General features: G+C 39.4%; 1 pseudogene; it reads left to right on the plus strand.

Moving 5' to 3' along the window:
• Window positions 1-597: 597 nt before the first annotated feature.
• On the plus strand, window positions 598-13,005 carry LOC117201444 (40S ribosomal protein S18-like; annotated as a pseudogene).
• The last annotated feature ends 11,346 nt before the right edge of the window (window positions 13,006-24,351 follow it).

Consider the following 24,351-nt stretch of genomic DNA (forward strand, 5'->3'; position numbering starts at 1 on the left):
CGAGCACACCACAAATATTCCCTGGAGATAATTAACTCTGCCAGGATATAAATAAAAATAAGTAAAAGCTAGAAAAATCTTCAAACTGTGGCCATATGTCCAAACAGAAAGCACACATCTTAGTAGGAGAACTATAGGTGTAGAGATAAAGCATCACCTATTTGTCAGGGAATTGAATCAGATCCGTTTAGAAATTGCCAGCCAGTCCACCTTAATTAACAGCAAACATTCCTCCAGCGAACATCCCCTCCCCTGCCATTAATAAGACACAAAAGTGTAAAATCTGAAATCTGAAAAAAATGCATAGAATCTAGGTCTCTTGCAGATATACAACACACATCAGAAATTAATGGAGATCCTTACCTTTGCAGATTCAATCTGGTGGCTTCAGGGATGGAGAATCTCAGTCACTGGGAGGGGGGCTTCTAAGACTGAAAAGCCTCCAAGCTTGCTGAAAACACGGCTCCTCATCCGTAGGATTCACCAACAACTCCGGTGACTCACCCACTCCAGGGGCATCTCAGAGGCACGGCCTCCGAAAGAGACTGAACGGCCAGTGTCGAGCTCGGTATCTGGCTTCCTGAAAGCTGTTTGCGCATGCCTGGCCCAGGTGTGGCTCTTCAGGACCACCGCTTGCAGGTAGAGAGTGGAATTGACTTCACCTTTTTTCCTACGTACAAGCCACGGCCAACCTCACACCGAAAGAATTTCTAGAGGCTGCTCTCTCCCAGAGTAAGGTTTTAGATAGGACCCCGATTATAAGCGTTTTATGGTCTGTCCAAGGCAAAGTTACTTTCTCTTTGTAGGTAGAGCTTCATGAAAATCCAAATGATAATAGAAGTTTTCTGATAAGTGTTGAATCAGGAACCAATTGAACTTCAAGTTCAGTGTCTGCAAGCTAAGTCATCCTGATACATTGATCTCAAAATAGATACGCAATGCTCAATGCGATCTGAATACTTTAGGTCTGGTGAACTAACGCTGCCTTTCCACTGGATGGTAGCTGAATGAGCACCGCTAAGATTATCTTTCACAATTTTCCTTTTTCAGTGCTTTTAATTCTAACTAATCCCCCTTTAAATCGGCCATTCTTTTTTCATACATGTAAAGCTAAATTAATACCTGTTGGGAAAATGTTAGTGCATTGCTGATTACTCGATCCTTTTCTTAGTATTGTTATTACATGAAATAAGAAAAAAAAAAAAAAAAACAGACTTAAAGCCGAGTCTGAAATATGTAACATTTGGGATAAACTTTTCTTCGAAGAAATTTTAAGAATCAAGATGAAAAACAGATCTTCCTTTTTTGTTTCGTTGTCTGCTTTTACATAAAAGAAAGACCTAGCAAAAGTAGATGGTAACCACTGATTTCAAGCAGTTGGAGTAGCCATCTGATTGGACACAGAGGACTGGACCGGATGAGCTCGTTGGACACTTTCCCAGCTCTATACTACAAGGCTCATGTGACAAGATTCCTCTTTACATTGTTCTTCCACTGACAGTGAGAATATTTCTGAAAAAAAAAAGTAAATAACTCTGAAGTTCAACAGATCTCCAGTTCTTTATAAGAAACAGATTTTTTTGGCACTGAGATAATTAATTTCACATTTTCTATCCATTTGGTGCTACTTTCCAAAGCCTTTATTTCTTCTTATTTTCATTCTCCACAAATTCTTCTGCTGGAAAACTGCAATTACATTTAACTACAGAGAAGTAGTTAGCCAGTGCGTGCATAAATTTTATGTTTTAATGATTCTTTCATTCCTTTGTTAAATTAGAGTAATACATCTCTATTCAACTGGTCTAATAACCAAGGTCAATTTAGTTAAGTTGTAATGTTAAAACAACCCAAAGTACATTATATTTAGTACTTCTTGCTAGCAACATGACTGCCTTTTGTCTTTATTCCTTTAAAAAAAAGGCCTCACATTGACAATTAGAATCATGTTAAGTGGCACTGAATTAAGGGAGAAGGATCTACAGGGAGGTTTAGCAATAGGGATCTGCAAGCTTCTCAAATGCAATTTAGCACTAAAGAGAAGCATTAGTATCTGTACTGGCTTCACCTGCAGTCCTGCCCTGGAAGGGATTCTGTGGCTCTACCTGCAAACCCACAGTGAACCAGGGATTGGGACCATTTCACCAGTCCTGGTCACTCCAAGCTCACCACTGGTTGAGCTTTATTTCTTTGCCCCAACTGACTACTTTTCTTTCCACTTGTGCAGATGTTTCACCTTTGCTCTTTTCATTGAACACACTGCTTTCACTTACCCTGTAAGTGTTGAGGATTTCTTCTCCTCGGCAGCACTAGAATTTGTAAATAGGAGGAATTTACAGAAGTCTGCTTGGAACTGGGAGTGGGGCAAGGCAAGCACTCTGCTTGACTTAGTTGTATGTTAACTGGGGGTGGTTTTGTGGGAGTGCTTGAGATTATAGCGGAGGTGCTGAAATAAGAGAGGCCTTGCCCAGACGAATAGATGAGCCAGAAGTCAAGATTCTTAGAAAGGAATCATGTCACACCTTGAAGTGAGACTACCAGGGTAGAATAGAACTAAAGTCCAGGGTCATAACCAAGTAAAGGAAAAAGGAGCACATGGAGTGTTGTTGATGGGAACCACAGGTTTCCATTAAATACCTTTGAGAAAGGTGCATCCCTTTGGCAGATACTGATTGCCACTAATGCTACAGCTGAGTACCACACAGGGGCCCTGTCATAAATAAGGAGTCCTACCCACACACCTACGGTCACCTAATCTATGACAAAGAAGGCAGGGATATACAGTGGAGAAAAGACAGTCTGTTCAATAAGTGGTGCTGGGAAAACTGGACAGCCACATACATGTAAAAGAATGAAATTAGAACACTCCCTAACAGCATACACAAAAATAAACTCAAAGTGGATTAACAACCTAAATGTAAGGCCGGATACTATAAAACTCTTAGAGGAAAACATAGGCAGAACACTCTATGACATAAATCACAGCAAGATCTTTTCTGACCCACCTAGAGCAATGAAAATAAAAACAAAAATAAACAAATGGGGCCTAATTAAATTCAAAAGCTTTTGCACAGCAAAGGAAACCATAAACAAAACGAAAAGACAACACACAGAATGGGAGAAAATATTTGCAAACAATGTGACCGACAAGGGATTAATCTCCAAAATATACAAACAGCTCGTGCAGCTCAATAACAAAAAAACAAACAACCCAATGAAAAAATGGATGGTAGATCTAAATAGACATTTCTCCAAAGAAGACATTCAGATGGCCAGGAGGCACATGAAAAGATGCTCAACATCACTAATTATTAGAGAAACGCACATCAAAACTAAAATGAGCTATCACCTCACACCAGTCAGAATGGCCATCATCAAAAAATCTACAAACAATAAATGCTAGAGAGGGTGTGGAGAAAAGGGAACCTTCCTACACTGTTGGTGGGAATGTAAACTGGTACAGGCACTATGGAGAACAATATGGAGGTTCCTTAAAAAACTAAAAATAGAGCTACCATATGACTCTGCAATCCCACTCCTGGGCATATATCCAGAGGAAAACATGGTCCAAAAGGATACATGCACCCCAGTGTTCATCGCAGCACTGTTTACAATAGCCAAGACATGGAAGCAACCTAAATGTCCATACATATATACACACACACACATATTATATATATATAAAATGGACTATTACTCAGCCATAAAAAAATGAAATAATGTCATTTGCAGCAACATGGATGGGCCTAGAGATTGTCATACTGAGTGAAGTAAATCAGACAGAGAAGGACAAATATTGTATGACATCACTTACATATAGAATCTAAAAAAATGTTACAAATGAACTTATTTACAAAACAGAAATAGAGTTACAGATGTAGAAAACAATCTTACAGTTACCAGAGGGGAAGGGTGGGGAGGGATAAATTGGGAGATTGGGATTGACATGTACACACTACTATATATAAAATAGATAACTAATAAGGACCTACAGTAGAGCACAGGGAACTCTACTCAATACTCTGTAATGACCTATATGGGGAAAGAATCTAAAAAAGAGTGGATATATGTATATGTATAACTGATTCACTTTTCCGTACAGCAGAAAGTAATACAACATTGTAAATCAAGTGTACTCCAATAAAAATTTTTTTAAATATTCATAAATAAATAAATAAATGAGTCCTAAGTCTCAATAGTGAGAAATATACCCACCTTAGTTTCTCTGTAACATAATCCAGAGGATCTGTTATGAAACTAACGTTTTATAGGGTCCTTCCCCCATTTCTAGTTATGACATACTTTGTATGGTTTCTAACGTGCCTTCTCCCAGGTCAAGTCACTTAATTGGCAATACAATAGAAAGCTTCCAATGGAAGAGAGAAATGAAGCTAAAACATGCCCTTCTGTGTCCCTTTTTTATATGGTTTTCCTTCAAGATGATGACTCCACTATTAAGATGTTTCCCTTTACTTTGCTGGAAGATTTCTCTTGCAATGTGTTCACAGCCGTGTCCTGGAAAGTGTGTTATGTTTTCCCACCTGCCTTTCCCTACCTTTTATGGGGCAACATAATATAGGGGACCATGTCCATGGACTGAAAATCAGAACTAATTACTAGTCCTAGTTCTATTATTTTTTTAAATGTGTAACTTCAAACAAGTTTACCACTCTAAATTCTATGTATAAAATGGAAGTGTTACTAATTCTCTGGTTTTCCACTTTTTTAGTACTAGAATCCTTATTTGCAAGTAGAATTTTATTCAAAAACCCCAACATATAAAACAGATAAAAGCGGTATCCTTTAATTTGAAGTGGGGAAACAGCGGGTGGAGGTGGAGCCTCATCCATTTGATTTCACCTGAGTTACTTCACTCAGGAGACTGAGAAGTCATCTTAAAAAGCCCAAATCTAGATGAGCCTTTCCAGATGTAAATCTATGATTTAATAAATTACCTCATTCTTCTCCACTCGGATGCAGGATGTTGGCTGAATTTCAATTTGTGTGTAGAATGTCAGAGAAAGGGAAAGTCAAGAAGTGAAAACCTTGCAAAATACAAAAAAAGAAAGACTTTTTTTCCTAACAGACAGCAGAAAATAGACTTCAAATCTCCATAGGAAGTTTTGTTAAATAGCCTTCATTTCCACTGTGACGTCTGCTGGTTTCACTTTCCAGGTCTGGCTTCCTGAGGCTAGCTTTATGGACTGTTGGATCTCCCTCAATGCTGATGACAAGGATGACCTCAATCCCCAAGCCCTCCTCAATGGAGGAGGCACCCAGACCCATAAACATAGCCTCACCCCGACCTGCCACTCCGTCATGCAGCACCAGGAACTGTCACCCAAGAATCCAGTGACCCAGCCAACTCTGCAGCACCCCTACATCTCCGTAGGTCCTCTTGATGGCCAAATAAAGGGCCAGGAGCAGTATAAGAAAGATCTGGTGCAAAGAATATAATTTAAAAAATAATAATTCACAGGGAGCTCTACCTAACGCACTGTGGTAACCTAAATGGGAGGGAATTCCAAAAGGGAGGGGATACCCGTATGTGTATGGCTGATTCATCTCGTTGTGCAGTGGAGGCTAACACAACATTGTAAAGCAGCCACACTCCAATAAAAATTAACAATCAAAGAAAAATTATGAACTGACTCCAAAAAATAATAATTATAATTACTCTCATTCTGTATTAACTATACGCCAGGTATTATGCTAAGAGCTATTACTATGCATATAGAGGCAACAATCCTGCAAGGCAGATTTTACTATTCCGTCCTCACAGGGGAAGAAACCGAGACTCAGAGTTTTTCAAGACATAAAGACGATACCTGGCACACCAGCCATGAGCCCAAGTACCTGCAGAGTCTCCTTTCCCGGCTTCCAATGGAGTTATACTTAGCTAGGACCCAGAGATCCTGACAGACCCTTGCAGCCCTGGATGACTGGTCTTCTGATCGCTTCCTTTGGTGCAGCTGACGAATTGGTCACAGGGAGACCATCAATCAAATACAAGCCATTTAAAATACCGCTAGATGTTTAGAAAATATTTTAAATCACTGACTATGGTGGAAAGTAATTTACATTATGGAAGCAATCATTTAATCACTGCAATTAGCCAAATTATTACCTATTTAGCTAATTATCTTTTAATTATGTAATTAAAACATTAAACATTACATTATTCTGGCCAATGCCAAATTCTTTTTCCATAATTTCCCCATGAAAAGTGTAATTTACTATACAGTGCAACACAATTTTCTACAGAAATTAAGTTTCATTTTATTCCTAATTACAGGATAACTCTTCCCACAACTACCGTGACCTGTACATAACCAATGAGAGAACTTGGCCTTTTAGGAAAATGTAGATGTAGAAGCTAGAACAAAGGCAGTCAGTTAGGTTTTTTTCAGAAATGTTAAGTGCTGATTTTCCATACAAAAAGATGATGCCATCAACACAGCAGCGGTTCTCAACTAGCTGCATATTAGAATTCCTGTGGAGCTCAAAAAAAGAAAAACCTCATGTGGAGTGGTCACCCCCTAGGGATTCTGATTTAATTGGTTTGAGGTGGGAACCATCATGCTTTTACAATCTCTCCAGGTGACTGTATTTCCTATGCTGTACAATATATCCTTGTAACTTATTTATTTTATACCTAATAGTCTGTACCTCTTCATCTTCTACCTCTATCTTGCCCCTCCCCCCTTCCCTCTTCCTTCTGGTAAACACTAGTTTGCTCTCTATATCCGTGAGTCTGTTTCTTTTTTGTTATAGTCACTAGTTTGTTGTATTTTTTAGGTTCCACATATAAGTGCTCTCACACTCTAAAAGGAGTATAATTTTTAAAAATTGTGAATCACTATGTTGTACACCTGAAACATATAGTATTGTACATCAATTATACCTGAATAAAAAAAAAATTTTTTTAAAGTAGGAGAGGGTGGGGTAGGAGGAATCTTCAAATTTGTCAATTAAAGGGAATACCCTGGTGGTCCAATGGTTAGGCCTCCACGCCTTCACTGCTGGGGGGGCCTGGGTTCGATCCCTTGTTGGGAAACTAAGATCCCACAAGCCCGCATGGCATGGTCCAAAAATAATAATAATGAAATAAAATAAAATAGAGGTGATACAAAGATCATGCCTCATTAAAAAAATTTCATCAATTTAAGGTATCTCTCTCTCTTAAAAAAGTCTCTTCAGATGATCCTGATGGGCAACCAGAGTTAAGAACCACTGAGAAGGTAATTTTAGTCTGTTCTGCCTTTAGTCGTGCTTTGTTTGTTTTGGTAGGAGTTACTGGTGGACAGAGTCAAAAACCATCACGCTGGGCCTGTGGGAGCCGTGAGGCAGGGTTACAAAGATTGATGCGAAAGATCCAGACAAGCAACCTAACTGTAGGTTCATAACCTAGGGAGTGAGGAGTTTGCAGTTATAGGAAGATGGGACAGGCTGTAGACCAAGATTCTAGATTGTCATGCTCAGTTACCAAATACTCCAGTATCATTGTCAAGGACTTGCAAAAAGTCAGGAATTGGAGTAGATAATTTATCTGCTATGGGACTGTGCACCTCGGATCCAAAAGCAAAAGTTACCTGAGTTAACAAGCTTCTTATAAAATTCTGGGCCAAAGTACACCTAGGAGTAGATGCAATAACCATAGTTAAGAACACCATGATTCCACACAGTTCCTTTCAGTTTTCAAATACATACTTGACACCTGGCCCAGGGTAAGATGCTTCGATGATGCCAAACTTGAATGACAGGTGGTTTCTGCCCCAGAATTTATTCTCTGACATTGCCGTGAGGAAGGATGTAGCAGCCTTGGCTGTACTGGCTCCTGAGTGAGAGAGCAAGCATGGTGGGGAGGCTGTCTTCAGCCCCTGAAGATGTTTCCGTGAGGGATGCTCACTGATCATGGTTTTCCACATGCTGATCAGAGAACGAACCCCAGCAGCCCCCAAAGCATGTGTGTATAAAACCTGGGCGCGGAGATCAAAGGAGGCATACATGAGTTTGTTCTTTTTTTAAAACAATTTTACTGAGGGGTGATTTGGTTGACTCACATATCTGAAGTGTACAATTTGATAAGTTTGATACTCTTGTGAAACCATCACCACATTCAAGATAATGAACATATCCATCATCCCCCCCCAATTTTTTCCTGTGCCTTTGTAATCCCTCCCCCTCCCCCTCTCCATTCTGAAACAATCACTTATCTGCTTTTTATCACTATAGATTAGTTTGTACTTTTTAGAATTTCATGTAAATGGAATCATACAGTATATACACTTTTTTGTCTGGGCTTTTCAATTAGCATAATTATTTTGAGATTTACCAACCTTGATGGGTGGGTCAGTAGTTCCTTTTTATTGCTGAATAGTAGTTCATTGTCTACATAGACCATGATTTGTTTATCCATTCATCTACTGATGGATACTTTGGATATTATAAATAAATCTAGTATGAACATTCATGTACACATCTTTGTACGGACATATGCTTTCTTTTATCTTGGATAAGTAAGAGAAAAATGACTAGATCAGTGGGAGGTATGAGTTTAACTTTTCAAGGACCTGCCAAACTGTTTTCTGAAGTGGTTATACGTTTTGCATTCCCATCTGTAGTCTATGAGAGTTCCAGTTTCTCTACACTGGATATGATCAGTCTTTTTAGGTTTAGCCATCTTAATAGGTGTGTAGTGGTATTTCACTGTGGTTTTAATGTGCATTTCCCTAATGACTAATGATGTTGAGTATTTTTTCAAGCCCTTAGTAGCCATCACCTATCTTCTTCGATGGAATGTCTATTCAAATCTTTCACCCATTTTTTATTACGTTGTTGTTTTCTTATTATTGAGTTTTGAGAGTTCTACATATATAATCTGGACACAAGTCCTTTATCAGGAATATGATTTACAAAGATTTTCTCCCAGCTTGTGGATTATCTTCTCATTTTCTTCATGGTGTATTTTGAAGAGCAAGAGTTTTTTACTTTGATGAAGCCTAATTTAACAATTTTTTATTTCAATGGATCATTATTTTGGTGTCCCATCACAGTTTTAATTATGTAGCTTCAGAATGTGTCTTGTAATCAGGTAGTATTAATCCTCCATCTTTGTTCTTTTTTTAAAAAAAACACTGTTTTGGCGATTCTAGATCCTTAACATTGATTTGAGACCTTTCTTCTTTTTAACATAGATGTTTAGTTCTATAAATTTTCCCCTTACATATTGCTTTAAAGGCATCCCACAGATTTTGACGTGTTGTGTTTTCATTTTCAATCAGTTCAAAATAGTTTCTCCTGTCCCTTTTGATTTCTTCAACCGATGGATGATTGACGTCAGGCAAATGTCTACAGATATTTCACTCATCTTCCTGTTGATTTCTAATTTAATTCCATTGTGGTCAGACAGCATACTTTATGTCAGGGGTCCCCAACGGCCTGTACCGGACCGCGGCCTGTTAGGAACCGGGCCGCACAGCAGGAGGTGAGCTGCGGGCGAGCAAGTGAAGCTTCACCTGCCGCTGCCCATCGCTCGCGTCACCGCCTGAGCCATCTGCCCTCCCCCCACTCCCCAGTCCATGGAAAAACTGTCCTCCATGAAACCGGTCCCTGCTGCTTTATGTGACCTGAATACTTCAAAATTTGAGACATTTTTATTACCCAGAATATGGTCTACCATGGTAAATGTCCTGTGTGCAACTTAAAAACAATATATATTCTGCTTTTGTTGGATGCAGTGATCTAAAAATTTCCCTGCATAAGTTTTTGTTTTCTTTTTTTTTGGTTTTTTTTTTTGCAGTACGCGGGCCTCTCACTGTTGTGGCCTCTCCCGCTGCGGGGCACAGGCTCCGGACGCGCAGGCTCAGCGGCCGTGGCTCACGGGCCCAGCCGCTCCGCGGCATGTGGGATCTTCCCGGATCGGGGCACGAACGCGTGTCCCCTGTATCAGCAAGTGGACTCTCAACCACTGCGCCACCAGGGAAGCCCAATCTATACCGTTTTTAAAGAGAGGCAGCCAGAACAAACTCAGGACATTAGGTGTGGTCTGAGCAGGACAGAGTAAAGTTAGTCTAGACCCATGTTCTCAACCCAGGTGGAGCTGGGTGGTACATTAGAACTCCAATCCCAAAGGCTTATCAGAACCTTAGGAACAAGAGGGTCTGTCACATGTACTTTGAAAAACACCACCCCCAGGTGATTCTAATGTCTCCTGCTCCCAGGTAAAAACCATTATTCTATTTTCTGTTCTCAAGTCTATCCACTTGTTCTCAAATTTGGCTTGCCTTTGGAATCCCCTGGGGAGTTTAAAAAAAAATACTGATGCCTACACCCCGCCCCCTCCCAGAGATTCTGATTTAATTGGTACGTAGTGTAGCTTGAGCTCAAGGCGTTGTAAAGGTTCCCCAGCTGACTCTCATGGGTACTAAAGTTTGAGAACCACTGTTTTAGACGCTATGCTCCAATTCCATTGGTCGGACTCATCTTACCTCTTCTTGACAGTTACTTCATGCTCTTGATTCATACTGAGTTAATTATCAACTAGTTCCTATAAGTTTTTTCTTTCTACAATCAATTGCTAAGTCACATTTTCCCATCCTGTACTTTGCTACTGAACCTTTAATCCTTCTTAAATTTTATTTTATTAGATGGGGCCTGTGGCTCTAGTCAGTCAAGATTTTCTCACATCCTAATTCTTTTATCGAATATATTTTTTATTCCTCTCGGCTTACCATAGTCTAGACATTTAAGGAGGTGTCTTCTGTCTAAGACGTTGATTGAAATGCTGACTGTAATAGTCTCGCTTCTCTGTACTAGGGTCCTCTATCTAGGCTGACATTGGGCATGAATCAGTGCATTGAGACATAGTTTCAATCTGCCTGATTTTACTGTTATACAGAGCATATTTATCCATTTTTCGTAAGTTATTCATGGAAAATGAGCCCCCTTCCTGACTTTCAACAGTTCCTTCTTGGTCTCTTGTATAGGTTACTCCTGCTCTGCTCGTCACTCAAAAACAGATTTCTTGATGATTCCACTTGGATCCATGCTTTTCTAATCTACCTGCTCTTCTACTGTATTTTAAGCCACTACGTGAACACTGATGGCTGGCTGGCCCCATCTTCCCTCTAAGTTTTAGGATCACATATACAACTGCTTGCTGCAAATCCCCAAATAGATAACTTTCAAGTTCATCATATCAATGTGTCAGAGCCAAACTCATCATCTCTCACATGCCCAGACCTGATTCTCCATCTGAATTCCCATATCAGCTAGCATCATTTATCTAGGCACCATGCTGGAAATCTATGCGTTAGTCCTGATTTATCACACTCTTCCTTTACCAAATCAAATGCCACTACATTATGCCTGTCTTACATCCTATATTTCTCAAATCTGTTCCTCCTTTCAACCCACACCATCACTACCCTAGTCCAGTCACTAACCTCTTCTTGATTTGTTTCTATCAATAACACCTAAGCCAGGCTCCGGGATTCCTGCTTTGACTCACATCATTGCCAAAGGGGCTCATCTAATTTGCAAATCCGACAGTTTTCCTCCAGCAATGAAAACACTTCAGTCGTGTTTTGTTTGCTGCTATAATAAAGTTGAAGTTCGTCAACTTGGCAAAACATTTCTTCTCTGAACCTGGCCTCATCCTGCATCTCCTGCCATTTGCCACTTTGCACTTTCTAACAATATCACACCGAGTTTTATTCTCCCACTAAACATGCTACCCCATGCCCTGCACAACTGCTGAAGCAGATGTCTCTGTTTGGAATACCCTGCTTCATCAAGGGTCCAATTCCAGCTCATTCTTCCATACTCAACTTTCACCTTATCTTCTTCAGGTGGGTAAACTCCCCCTCAGAGCTCTCTTACCATTCTGGACATATTCCTCTCATAGCAGGTACTACTCTATTTGAAATTGTCCCTTTCTGTACGTGTCTCCTCTACCAGACAATTATTCATCTTCACATTCCTAGTGATTGGTTGGCATATAGTAAATACTTTAGAAATGGTCAAATTTTTAGTGAAGACCATGGGCTCAGTGTGAATAACATTTCCCTGACCTATGTATCTATTAAACCTGACATATACATACATAAAATATATGTATCTATATAATATATATATGTATCTATATACATAGGTGTGTGTGTGTGTGTGTGTGTGTGTGTGTGTGTGCATTGTTTCATTGGACGTAACTGTTCTTAGCAAACTCAAGTCCTAGTTCCCAATGCTTCTTCCTTAGAACAGGGGTCAGCATAGTAAATACGGTAAATTTTACACTTAGTAAAAGTAGGCTTTTGCAGGCCATATGGTCTCTGTTGCAAGTTCTCCAAAATGCTGCCATATCACAAAAGCAGTCATAAACAAATGGGCATGGCTTCATTGCAATAAAACTTTATTTACAAAAATAAGCAACAGGCCAGATTTGACCCATGGATCATAGCTTGTCTGCTCCTGACCTAGAAGTTTCCAAACGAACTCTTTAAAAATACAACATCTGTCTTCCAAAGGAGGCCTACATACCACCACCATATCTCTAGTGATCCCTGAGAAGTTCCAGCTCGTTCTGTGAGTTCTCAACACCAACACTCTTAGGCTGCAGAAAACAGCCTTTGCCATCACTGCCAGGAAGGGGGTGGGGCAACAATATACTCACTTGGTGCTGAGGAAAATAAACATTGACTCCCAAAGAGAGGTCCCTGAGGATGAAGTGGAACTTGTGATCACCATCACGCAAAATCCAAGCCAACACAAGATCACAGACTGGTTCTGGAACAGACAGAAGGACGTGAAGGATGGGAATCACATCCAGGTTCTGGCCAGTGATCTGGATGACAAGCTCCATAAAAAGGAGGAGAACCCAAGAAGGATTCAGGGGCTACTTCTGGTGCCTTTATTCCAAGGCCAGCACCCCAAAATCACTGGAGCAGTGGCCACACCGTGGGTGTGATCAAGAAGAAACAGGTCTACAGGCCTGTTTATACATCTAAATAGTTTATACACCTGAAACGAATCTAACCTCAAGCCACTGGTCTTTATTATGTAAAATTTCCCTTCTTACACTTTGTGAAACTAGGGGCAGTACTTACCCATCTCTGGCAAACTGGCACGTCCACCATTCTGTATAATTCTACTTCTTTATAAACTGGATCCGCCATATGAGTGGCACCTTTTTCATAGCACGTTGGGATGCCATTTATTAGAACTGGGAGACTGTTTACAGTAACTGGGTCCTCCCACCTTGGGCTTCTCTTTCTCTTGCTGGCGTGCCTCTCCTCGCCTCCCCTCCTTACTCTCCTCCGGAAGAAGACGGTAGTAAACTTGAGCTTCAATCGCATCCTCTTTCCTAACTAGATCACAGCCAACTCGACTCTACCCAATGGGCCTGCTGCTTCTTTGTTCCTCTTTTTAAGTCACAGTTTAGAAGTTGTGTTTATTGTCCCCTGTGTATTGGCCAACCTAACTCCTTTTGACCTCCGGATTTATGCTGCTTCTATGTACTTGCTCGTGGACAGGTGCCCTTTCTTCGTATAACACTGTTTTATCTTATAAGAGGAGGGTTCACTGCGGTGGGACAGCAGACTGTAGAGAACTGGGGGCTGGAAAAGGATGTTCAGGTATAGGGAAAGTATTCAGCTGTGGCAGATGAGGCAGGAACCCAGTTGAGCAGGCTTTGATATCTATTAGAATACTCCATGAAGACAGGGTTTGTTGTTTTGTTTTGTTTTCTACTTTGTTCACTATTATATTTCCAGGTCTTAGAACAATGCCTGGCACTCAATAAATATTTGTTGAATGGATGAACATGGTTATCAATGGACAGAGCAGCATTCAGGTGAAAGATCGGCCAAGCAGAGTATTCAGAACCATATAACCAGGGATCCTAATCGGTAGGCAGACCCTGATCACAGATGATCCAGGACAGGTGACTTGAGCAAAAAGCACCAGGCAAGTCTGCTGGCCGGTAGCAGAGCTTCAGCACTGCCAAGGCATTAGGAAGAGAAACGCAGACTGGGAAAGAAACATCCTACAAAGTAAGAGAGGGCTCTTGTCTAACAAGCACCCTGCACCCGGCGTTTTATTCACCATGGGCTTCAGGCCCACGGGCAGTGACAAACTTAAGTTTTATATATGAGCCACATCACTGGGAATAGCAGCAAAGCTGTCTTGATGCTGATTTCCAGTTAGGGCTCCTTAAATTCCCCCTGTCTAACCTAGCTCCTGATTCTGACCTAAAAATTTGAAATAAGATCTCCTAAAAATCTATTAGTCAGATTTTTTCTTTAGAATCAAAAGCAGAAGTAAAGGCTCTTTGAGAATGTGCCCTGTAATCCCCCTGGCACCCAAAGAGAGCACCCATACTGTAGGGTGCCAAATTGGATTCAGAGATGGAACTAGCAGCTATGGTATCTATCCCTGTGGAGTGACCCACAGCCAGTGATATTTTAGAAGCTTAGGGAGCAGGCAAGGTGGACTTGATGATTCTTGAGAGTGAAATTCTAACTTATCTATATTTCTTAAGTTTTACATTTGCTAAGTGAATTTCTTTTAAGTGAGGATGTATAAAATATAAATATAAAAAACAAAGACGGAGTTTTACAGGTAAAATAACTAGGCAGGTGTCATTTTTTATTTTTTTTGCAATTGTCCAGGACCGTGTCTAGGCTATGTCTCTAGTTCCTAACTCAATGTCTGCTGGGAGCCAATAAAAATTTGTTGAATAAACAAATATGTGAATAAAGGAATGAAAATAGCCAACTGATTAAAATCATTTCACCTTATTTTGTTTATTTCAATGTATTTGTGTCAGGATTGACAATTTTGATGTAATTCCGGTCTTCATTGAGAAGTGTCTCAGTGCTCATTCGAGTCAAGGGGACATAAATTAGGGCTCCCTGCCCAAGGCACAGCAGGATGTGTTAAAAGAGCAGGTAGAAGTGTGATGCACTACCAACTTACAAAGGCACTTTTCTCTATTTATTTTTTAAAGGCTTTGAGCAAGATTCTTGAAAAAAGCTCTTAAAAAATACTGTATCATGTACCAAGCACATGATACTTGAGGCAGTTTCAGTGTAGAAACATAATGAAAAGACAAAAATAACACAAATCTACTATAAATTATATAATACTTTGAAGTCTATAATTTTTCAATAAAAACACATATAGATATTTGTAAAAAAGTAATTACACATATGTAAGAGACATACTTACATCATGATTAAGACCATACATAAACTTTGAGATTAAATGGCCTGGATTTGAGTATATTTATCCACTTGCTAGCTTTGTGATCTTGAGCAATTTTTTTCCTCTCTCTGAGGCTGAGTTTCCTCACCTGTAACATGGGGGTGATCATTAAACCTACCTCATAGCATTTTTGTGAGAATTAAATGAGATACTGTATGCAGTGGGCACACTGCAAGATATATAGCACAATAACAATTAATATTATTTATTCAGCTTACAGACATACCTGATGTAGATACTGAGTCACACATTCTCACAGTAATTCAATGGCTTCTCAGAAATATGAAGGCAACAAGTTGGAGACTGAGAGTAAGCAGGAACTTCCCACCAAGAAAGCTAAAGGCCAGAAACGTGATGAGGATTCAAGTCAATTTAGAGGTTTGATCTTGAATCTGGTCCTTTCATCATTCATCTACGGTGGATACCAGAGTTTCCTTTCCAAATGCTCAGTAAAAATAATAATGTTGCTGTTGCTCATTTTTATGCATTTATTTGCATCCATGGCATCCCTTTTATTATAATTGTACCTTAGCAATAACTAATGAGAACATACTAAGTGATGTTAAATAATATAAATTGTTTTCCCAAGACTGGGAACAAGATTTCCCAATTCAAACCCCACTTCTGCCACCATATAGCTTTTCTCTGAGGCTCAGTTTTGTCATCTGAAAACGAGGCAGCAGAGCAGAGGTTTTCAAGGCCACTTCTAGCTCTAACACTCTGACTACACCATGCTATGACAAGATCACAGGTGTGGAAGCCGGGGCTAGCCCTCCCTGTTTTTCCTTTTATGACTTTGGAATCTCTTCTCTTTCATCTCATTGTGTTTCCTCCATGACATACTTTAACTAACAGTGCCCATCACCAGAGGTCTGATTAAAGTGCCTTGGGCAGTTCACAATTCATGATAGTTTCTTATTTTAAAAACTACGCTGTAGGGCTTCCCTGGTGGCGCAGTGGTTGAGAGTCCACCTGCCGATGCAATGGACACGGGTTCGTGCCCCGGTCCGGGAAGATCCCACATGCCGCGGAGCGGCTGGGCCCGTGAGCCATGGCCGCTGAGCCTGCGCGTCCGGAGCCTGTGCTCCGCAACGGGAGAGGCCACAACAGTGAGAGGCCCGCGTACCGCAAAAAACAAAAACAAAACAAAAAAAACCTGCGCTGTAAAAATAAAATAAAATAAAATAAAATAAAAATAAAAACTGTGCTATAAAATCTCAGCTTCTTAGATATGTCCCCTCTAAATGATAAAAAAAAAAAAGCTTTAAACAGGTAACTCAGTTAATCTATACCATTAAAATTAGTGTGTCTCCTAGACATTAAAATAGTAGACTGACCTTCCTAATATGTAAATAACATAAAATTTGAAATAGAACTAAAATATACAAAACTGTACAAACATTAAATTAAAACACCAGGAGTCAATATTCCCATCAATTCCTCCATGAAGCACAAGGGATCACCAAAAGCCTATGTGGAATTTTTGACAGTTAATTTTTCCGACCTCCAAACATGGCAGTTTCACATGGTCCAACCTGATACAACATGGAAATATGAGCAGCAGGTGAATGATTTCAACTAGCTGCTCAGAGTACATTTTTCCAGTTGGAAGAGAATCATCATAGGATTGGACACAGCTTCTAGATGCATGAGTTTTTCAGTTTATGACCAAAAGGGAAATAAAATAGAGTTTGAAAGAAATGATGGTTTGAGGATCCCCCGGGATGGGCAGAAGAAGGATCAGCTAAGTGATGAGAGCTGAGCCGGGACAGCTGGCCCCTCTGATGTGGACAGTAATCCTAGGATACAGTTTTCAGGAGAAGGAGGGATAGACCCTAAAAGCAGCGTTCAGGTAAATCATGACGGCCAATGGCCGAAAGCTTTTCAAAATTATAAGCAAGAGAAATGAAAGGTCTTCCTAAGGCTACAAAATCAAAGCAAAGTGATAACAGTGGAGATTAGTAAAATTGCTACTTCACTTACACCTCCCTTTTGTCATCACTTCAAATCTTAAGCCCAAATAATAATTTATTAAAGGATTTTTGTAGGAATTAAATGAAATCGTGTGTATAAAGGACTTTGCACCTGATAACTGCTGGAGAGTGTCAGTTCACTTGGCCTCTCTCCTGGCTTCTCAGGGTTTGATCACAGATCTTGCTAATGAGGGGCAAGTCTTGAAATAGAGCCTAGAATGATTACCCGAATAGCCGCTGGCGAGTGTGTGTCAGAGGGCGCCATGTCAACGCAAAGGTTGCTACAGTTTTCTTTACAATACCAGGAAAATACTTATGTTTGCTCTCCCTCCTTCCTCAGCCTGAATGGCTTCTCAGCGATGGCAACTTGGCTTCCTCGGGCACTGCTCTAAGCTGATTTGATGAATGTCAACAATGACCCCCTTGGTTCCAGTTCAACACAGACTCTGAGTGCCGTGCTGCACTGGATACTTACTGATGCTTTCTCTTCCCTCCCTGCCTATGGCTTCTCTTTCCTGGTTTACCTCTACTTCCTTGCATCTATTCTTCTCTGGTTCCCTTTTTAAGTGTCAGTGCTCTATGCAGCTCTTCACTCATTTTCAAGTGTTTCTCCACGACTTTCTCCAAACCCACGACTTCCTCTACCACCTATATAGGCTCCTATATCACCATTCACATTGTCTGCTCCAGTCTCTGGCCTGTAAATCCAACTACCAAATGCATAGATCCACTTGAGTGTCCCCAGAACATCTCAGATTAAACACAACTCTAAACTCCCCAAGCCTCTGATCTCTCATGATTTTTTGCTGATGATTTATACTAGCATTTATCACACTATACAGCTGGGGGTTTAAATATATATTATCTTTTTTTTTTGAAGACAGGGATTGTTTCCTATTCAACTTAGAATTGGACAATTCTGGCAAAGCACCGGCACACAGTAGGCATCCACTAAATATGAGTGAGAAAGTAAGTACAAGTCTTGTGACACTGCTGACTTGAATCTGACACAGAGCATCTCTGCTCTGCCTAAGGGTTTCCTTCTTCCCTTAGTATGTCTGGGTTATGTTTTGGTTACGGGGTTGCTTTGTTTTCAACTTTCTGATTGTTACTGGGTGATTCCCTTGCAACTCTCTCCTGCTTGCTATGCTTCAAAGACTCTGAGATTTCCATTTGTAGTTAAATGGTCACATTTTTATCAGCCTCTGGAATGGAACAGGGTCTCAGAGAAGTTCAATTGCAACCACATTCATATTTGTGGACTGTAACAGGCAGGGAAGGAATTTGGCAGGAGTCTCCTTATCTCTTCCCAGAGTCATCCCTCGTGTCTTATTCACCGTCTGCTTCCTCCAAAAGGACCTCGCTTTCTCACTATTCCACACTCCAGTTTGAATGTTTATTCTACTGGTAATGGATCTACAAACCTTAAAAATGAGGGGGTTTATTACCCTTGAAATAAAAATGAGAGGGTTGATGATTTTTTTTCTTTTAGCTCTTGTGGGATGTCTTTTTGTTATTGTTTTCCTTTCAAACTTTAAAACAGATACTCTAAATGCAGTAAGAGAATGATAATGTATTTGCAATTCCCATGCTATGTTATTAGGTCAAAATTTGGCCTTTCTTTTCTTTATTCCATGTCTGTGTCTGCCTAAATGTAGAATGACCAAATAAAAAGTAAAAATATAAAATAAGAAAATAAATTATAAACACTAAAAATAATTCCAGATACTCTATAACTGTTTTTTATTAATGGAAGACTTCTACTAAAATCAGGATTTGGGAGAGAAATACAAATTATTTGCCTTTTACAACCACGTTATAATAAACTTCCTTTACCTAGAAATGTTGGGAACTGAGACATTCTGATTAATTGAACATTCTAGTTAATCAATCCAAAAATATTTCTTAAATGCTTTCTGAACACTGTCCTTGACATTGAGAAGAAATCAGAATAATTTTACTGTACAACTGAGGGTAAGGAGAAGTTTAAGACACATGCAAAAATGTATGAACAACTTAAGACCATAGTAGCAAACCGGATAAATCCTTAAATAGGCCCCTGAAACTGACAAAAATCCTCCTATAGCCCTCTGGTCAGTTTATTCTCCCATCCTCCAAAATGAGTAGTCAAGCCTTCTCCACTCTCCTCAAGCTTCTGATTCAATATGGTGGCTGCCACGGCCACAACCACTGACTTCAGGTATACTCCTGGCACCTCTCCCACTCTGTGTGACCTTGGCTCCTACCTCATAAGACAGAAGAACACACAGAAGCCCTCAGGAACTTCCTCATCCTCCTGATGCCGAATGTATTAACCCACCCCCATCCCTTTCGCTCCACTCTGATATAATAAAAGATCTACCCCTTCTCCTAGGTAAGACCAATCCTTCCATGGTATGATGGGCTCCTCCCACACCCTTCCTTCTCAGAATTCTTAAACAGAGATGCTTATTCTTTGTCACTTCTTTCACCTTTTCATCGCTCCCTCCATTCAGAATCTCCCATCAGAATAAAAAGAGAAGATGTTTTTAAACAATTAAAAGTTTTAAACATTTAAAAACTTCTCTCAATGCAAATCAAAACTACAATGAGGTATCACCACACACCAGTCAGAAAGATCATTAGAACGTCTACAAATTACAAATGCTGGAAACGGTGTAGAGCAAAGGGAACCCTCCTGCGCTGTTGGTGGGAATGCAAACTGGTGCAGCCACTACGGAGAACAGTATGGAGGTTCCTTAAAAAACTACAAATAGACTTGCCATACGATCCTGCAATCCCACTCCTGGGCATATATCCAGACAAAACTATAATTCAGAAAGGTACATGCACCCCTCTGTTCATAGCAGCACTATATACAATAGGCAAGACATGGAAGCAACCTACGTGTCCATCGACAGATGAATGGATAAAGAAGATGTGGTATGTATTTCAATGGAATATTATTCAGCCATAAAGTAGAATGAAATAATGCCATCTGCAGAAACATGGATGGACCTAGAGATTATCATCATTCTAAGTGAAGTAAGTCAGAAGGAGAAAGATGAATACCATATGGTATCACTTATATGTGGAACCTACGAAACAGGAACAGACTCACAGACATACAGAACAGACTTGTGGTTGCCAAGGGGGAGGGGGGTGGGGGAGGGATGAAGTGGAAGTTTGGGGTTAGCAGATGCAAACTATTATGTACAGAATGGATAAACAGCAAGGTCCTACTGTACAGCACAGGGAGGATTCAATGTCCCATGATAAACTATAATGGAAAAGAATATGAAAAAGAACGTATGTATATGTATAACTGAATCACTGTGCTGTATAGCAGAAACTAACACAACATTGTAAATCAACTATACTTCAATAAAATAAATGTTTTTGAAAAACTACTTCTCTCAACTCCCACTGCCCCCCCGCAGAGACCGTGCTGTCCTCTCCCCCTTCACCGACACGTTTTGTAAAAGAGTAGTCTACACCTGCAGTCTCTACCTCCTCGACTCTCATTCACTCATCAACCCAGTTTGGCTTCTGCTCCATCATTCCTCCAGAAGAGCTCTTGCAAATGTGACCAATGTGCTCCGTGTTGATAAATTTGATGGGTGTTTTCAGAGAGCTTCAGTGATCACTTACACGATACTAATTCATAGATCCATCTGTGAGAGGTGACCCCAACCCTGAGGCCAAATCATAGCTCTGCCATTTAATGCTTCTGTACCTCAGAGAAGTTACTGAACCTCTTGATGCCATGATTTCCTCATATAAAAAATGTAGCTAAGTAATAACTAAACTCAAAGGCCCGTAGGAATTAAATGCATTAATTCTCTCACACACATATATAAACTAGTCAGATTAGAGCCTAGCAATCATCTTTCTTCTGAACCCTGGACTCACATATTGAACTGCATCCTGGACATTTCCACTTGGATGTCTCAAAGGTACTACATCAGTCTTCTATTTTTGCTGTAATAAAGTACCACAAACAGTGGTTTAAAACAAATTTATTATCCTATACTTCTGAAGGTTAGAAGTTTGACATGGGTCTCTATAGGCTAAAATCAAGGTGAAGGTAGGGCTTCCTTTCTGGAAGCTCAAGAGGGGATTCTGTCTCCCTGTCTTTTCCAGCTTCTAGAGGCCACCTGCATTTCTCAGGTCATGGTCGCCTCTCCATCTGCAAAGCCAGCAACATTGCATCTCTTTCTTTGACTCTCTTCTGCCGCCCTCTTCACTTTAAAAAAAAATTGAGATGTTACTCACATACCATAAAATTCACTATTTTAAAGTATAAAATTCAGTGGTTGTTAGTATATTTACAAAGTTGTATAAGTATCACCACTAATTCCAGAATTTCTCCATCACCCCAAAAAGACATCCTACACCTCTTAGCAGTGACTCCACATTCCTCTCCTCCCCAACCGCTGACAACCACTAATCTACTTTGTGTCTCTATGGGTTGCCTATTATAAATGCTTTGTATGCATGGAAACATATCGATACAACCCATGGCTTTTTGTTTCTGGCTTCCTTCTCTTAGTTCATCCATGTGGTGGCACGTATCAGTACTTCATCTTTTTATGGCTGAAAATACTCCATCGTAGAGGTATACCACATATTGTTTTACCCATTCATTCGCTGATGGATATTTGGGTCGTTTCTACCTTTTGGCTTTATGAATAATGCTGTTATGAACACGCATGTACAAGTTTTTGTGTGAACATGTGTTTTCAATTGTCTTGGGTATAGATCTAGGAGTAGAATCATATTGTAACACTATATTTAACCTTTACGGGAACTGCCAAACCATTTTCCAAAGTGGCCGAGCCACTTCACATTCCCATCAGCAGTGTACAAGGAGTCCAATTTCTCCAAATCCTCACTAACGCTTGTTATTTTTTTTCCTTTTCTTTTCTTTTTTTAAAAAAAAATGTCTATAGCCATCCTATTGACTATGAAATGGTATCTCATTGTGGTTTTGATTTGCATTTTCCTAATGACTAATGATGTTGAGTATCTTTGTATATGCTTATTGGCCATTTAGGTATCTTCTTTGGAGAAATGTCTAATGAAATCTTTTGCCTCTTTCTAACTGAGTTTTCATCTTTCTATCGTTGAGTTGTAAAAGTTCTTTCTATAATCTGGATACCAGACTCTTCTTCTCAGATATATGATATGAAACAACTTTCTCCCATGCTGTGGGTTGTCTCCTCACTTTTGATACTGTGCTCTGACGCACGGAAGTTTTTAATTTTGATGAAGTCCAATATATTTATTTTTTCTTTGGTTGCGTGTGCTTTTGGTATTATATCTAAGAAGCCATCGCCTAGTCAAATGTAATGAAGATTTACACCTATGTTTTCTTCTGTTTTACAGTTTTAGGTCTTACATTTAGGTCTTTGATCCATTTTGTTAATTTTTGTATATCTTGTGAGGAAAAGATCCAAATTCTTTCTTTTGCATGTGTATATCAAATTGTCCTGGCACTGTATGTTGAAAAGACTATTTTTCCCCCCATTGAATGGTCTTGGCACGCTTTCAAAAATCGACTGACCATAAATATATGAGTTAATTTCTGGACTCCGATTTGTATTCCACTAATTTATATATTTATGCTTATGCCAGTGCCACACATCTTTGATTACTGTTTCTTTGAAGTAGGGTAATTTAAGAACAGAAAGTGTGAGTCCTCTAACTTTGTTCTTTTTCAAGATTGTTTTGACTATTTGGGGTTCCTTGTAATTCTAAATGAATTTTAGGATCAGCTTGTCCATTTCTGTTAAAAAGGCATTTGGAATTTCGATAGGGATTACATTGTATCTGTAGATTAATTTGGGTGTTATTGACATCTTAATAGTAAGTCTTCCAATTCAAGAACACAGAATGTCTCTCCATTTATGCAGGCATTCTTTAATTTCTTTCAGCAATGTCTTGTATTTTTCAGTGTATAAGTTATATGCCTCCTTGGTTAAATTTATTCCTATTTTGCATATTAATCTTGTATCCTGCAAATTTGCTGAACTAATTAATCATAATAGGTTTTTCATGGATTTTTTAGGGGTTTCTCTATATAAGATCATGTCATCTGGAAATAGAGAGAGATAGTTTTACTTTTTCCTCTTCAATCTGGATTTTCCCCCCCACCCCGTTGAATAGAAGTGGTAAAAACTGACACCATTTGCTTGTTCCTGATCTTAGGGGAAAATCTTTAAGTCTTTTACGATTAAGTATAATATTAGCTATGGCTTTTTCATAGATGCCTTTTACTAGTTTGAGGAAATTCCTTTCTGCCCCTAGTTGTTTTGTATTTTTTCCATGAAAAAGTATTTTGGTCAAATGGGGTTCTTTTTGGCTTCTATTGAAATGATAATGTGGAAGTTTTGTTCTTTTCTTCTATGTACATTTCATTGATTCATTTTTGTACATTGAAACAACCTTGGATTCCTGGAATAAATCCCCCTTGGTCATGGTATATATTCCTTTGTATATGTTGTTGGCTTGGTTTACTAGTATTTTGTTGAAGATTCATAAGGGATATTGGTCTGTAATTTTCTTACGATGTTCTTATTTGGCTTTGGTATCAAGGTAATATTGGTCTCATAGAATGAGTTAGAAAGTGTTCCCCTCTGTTCTGTTTTTGGGAAAGATTTGTGAAGGATTGGTGCTAATTATTCTTAAATACTTGGTAGAATTCACTAGTGAAGCCATCTGGTCCTGGGCTTTTCTTTGATGGAAGCTTTACTGATTCAATCTCCTTACTTGTTATAAATCAATACATATTTTCTATTTCTTATTGAGTCATTTTTGGTAATTTGTGTCTTCATTTGTGTCTTCATTTCACACAATGAAATGTATCCATTTCATCTAGGTAATCAAATTTGTGGCATATTGTTATTTATAGTATTTCATCATAAGTCTTTTTATCTCTATAAGGTTGGTAGTAATATAAGGTTGGTAGTAATGTCCCCTTTTTCATTCCTGATGTTAGTAATTGAATCTTCTTTCTTTTTATCATGGTCAATCTATACTTAAAAGTCTGTCAAATTTTTTTTTAACGTCTTTATTGGAGTGTAATTGCTTTACAATGGTGTGTTAGTTTCTGCTTTATAACAAAGTGAGTCAGCTATAC

The sequence above is a fragment of the Orcinus orca genome, chromosome 12 (genome assembly GCF_937001465.1).
Source record: "Orcinus orca chromosome 12, mOrcOrc1.1, whole genome shotgun sequence".
Taxonomy (NCBI): domain Eukaryota; kingdom Metazoa; phylum Chordata; class Mammalia; order Artiodactyla; family Delphinidae; genus Orcinus; species Orcinus orca.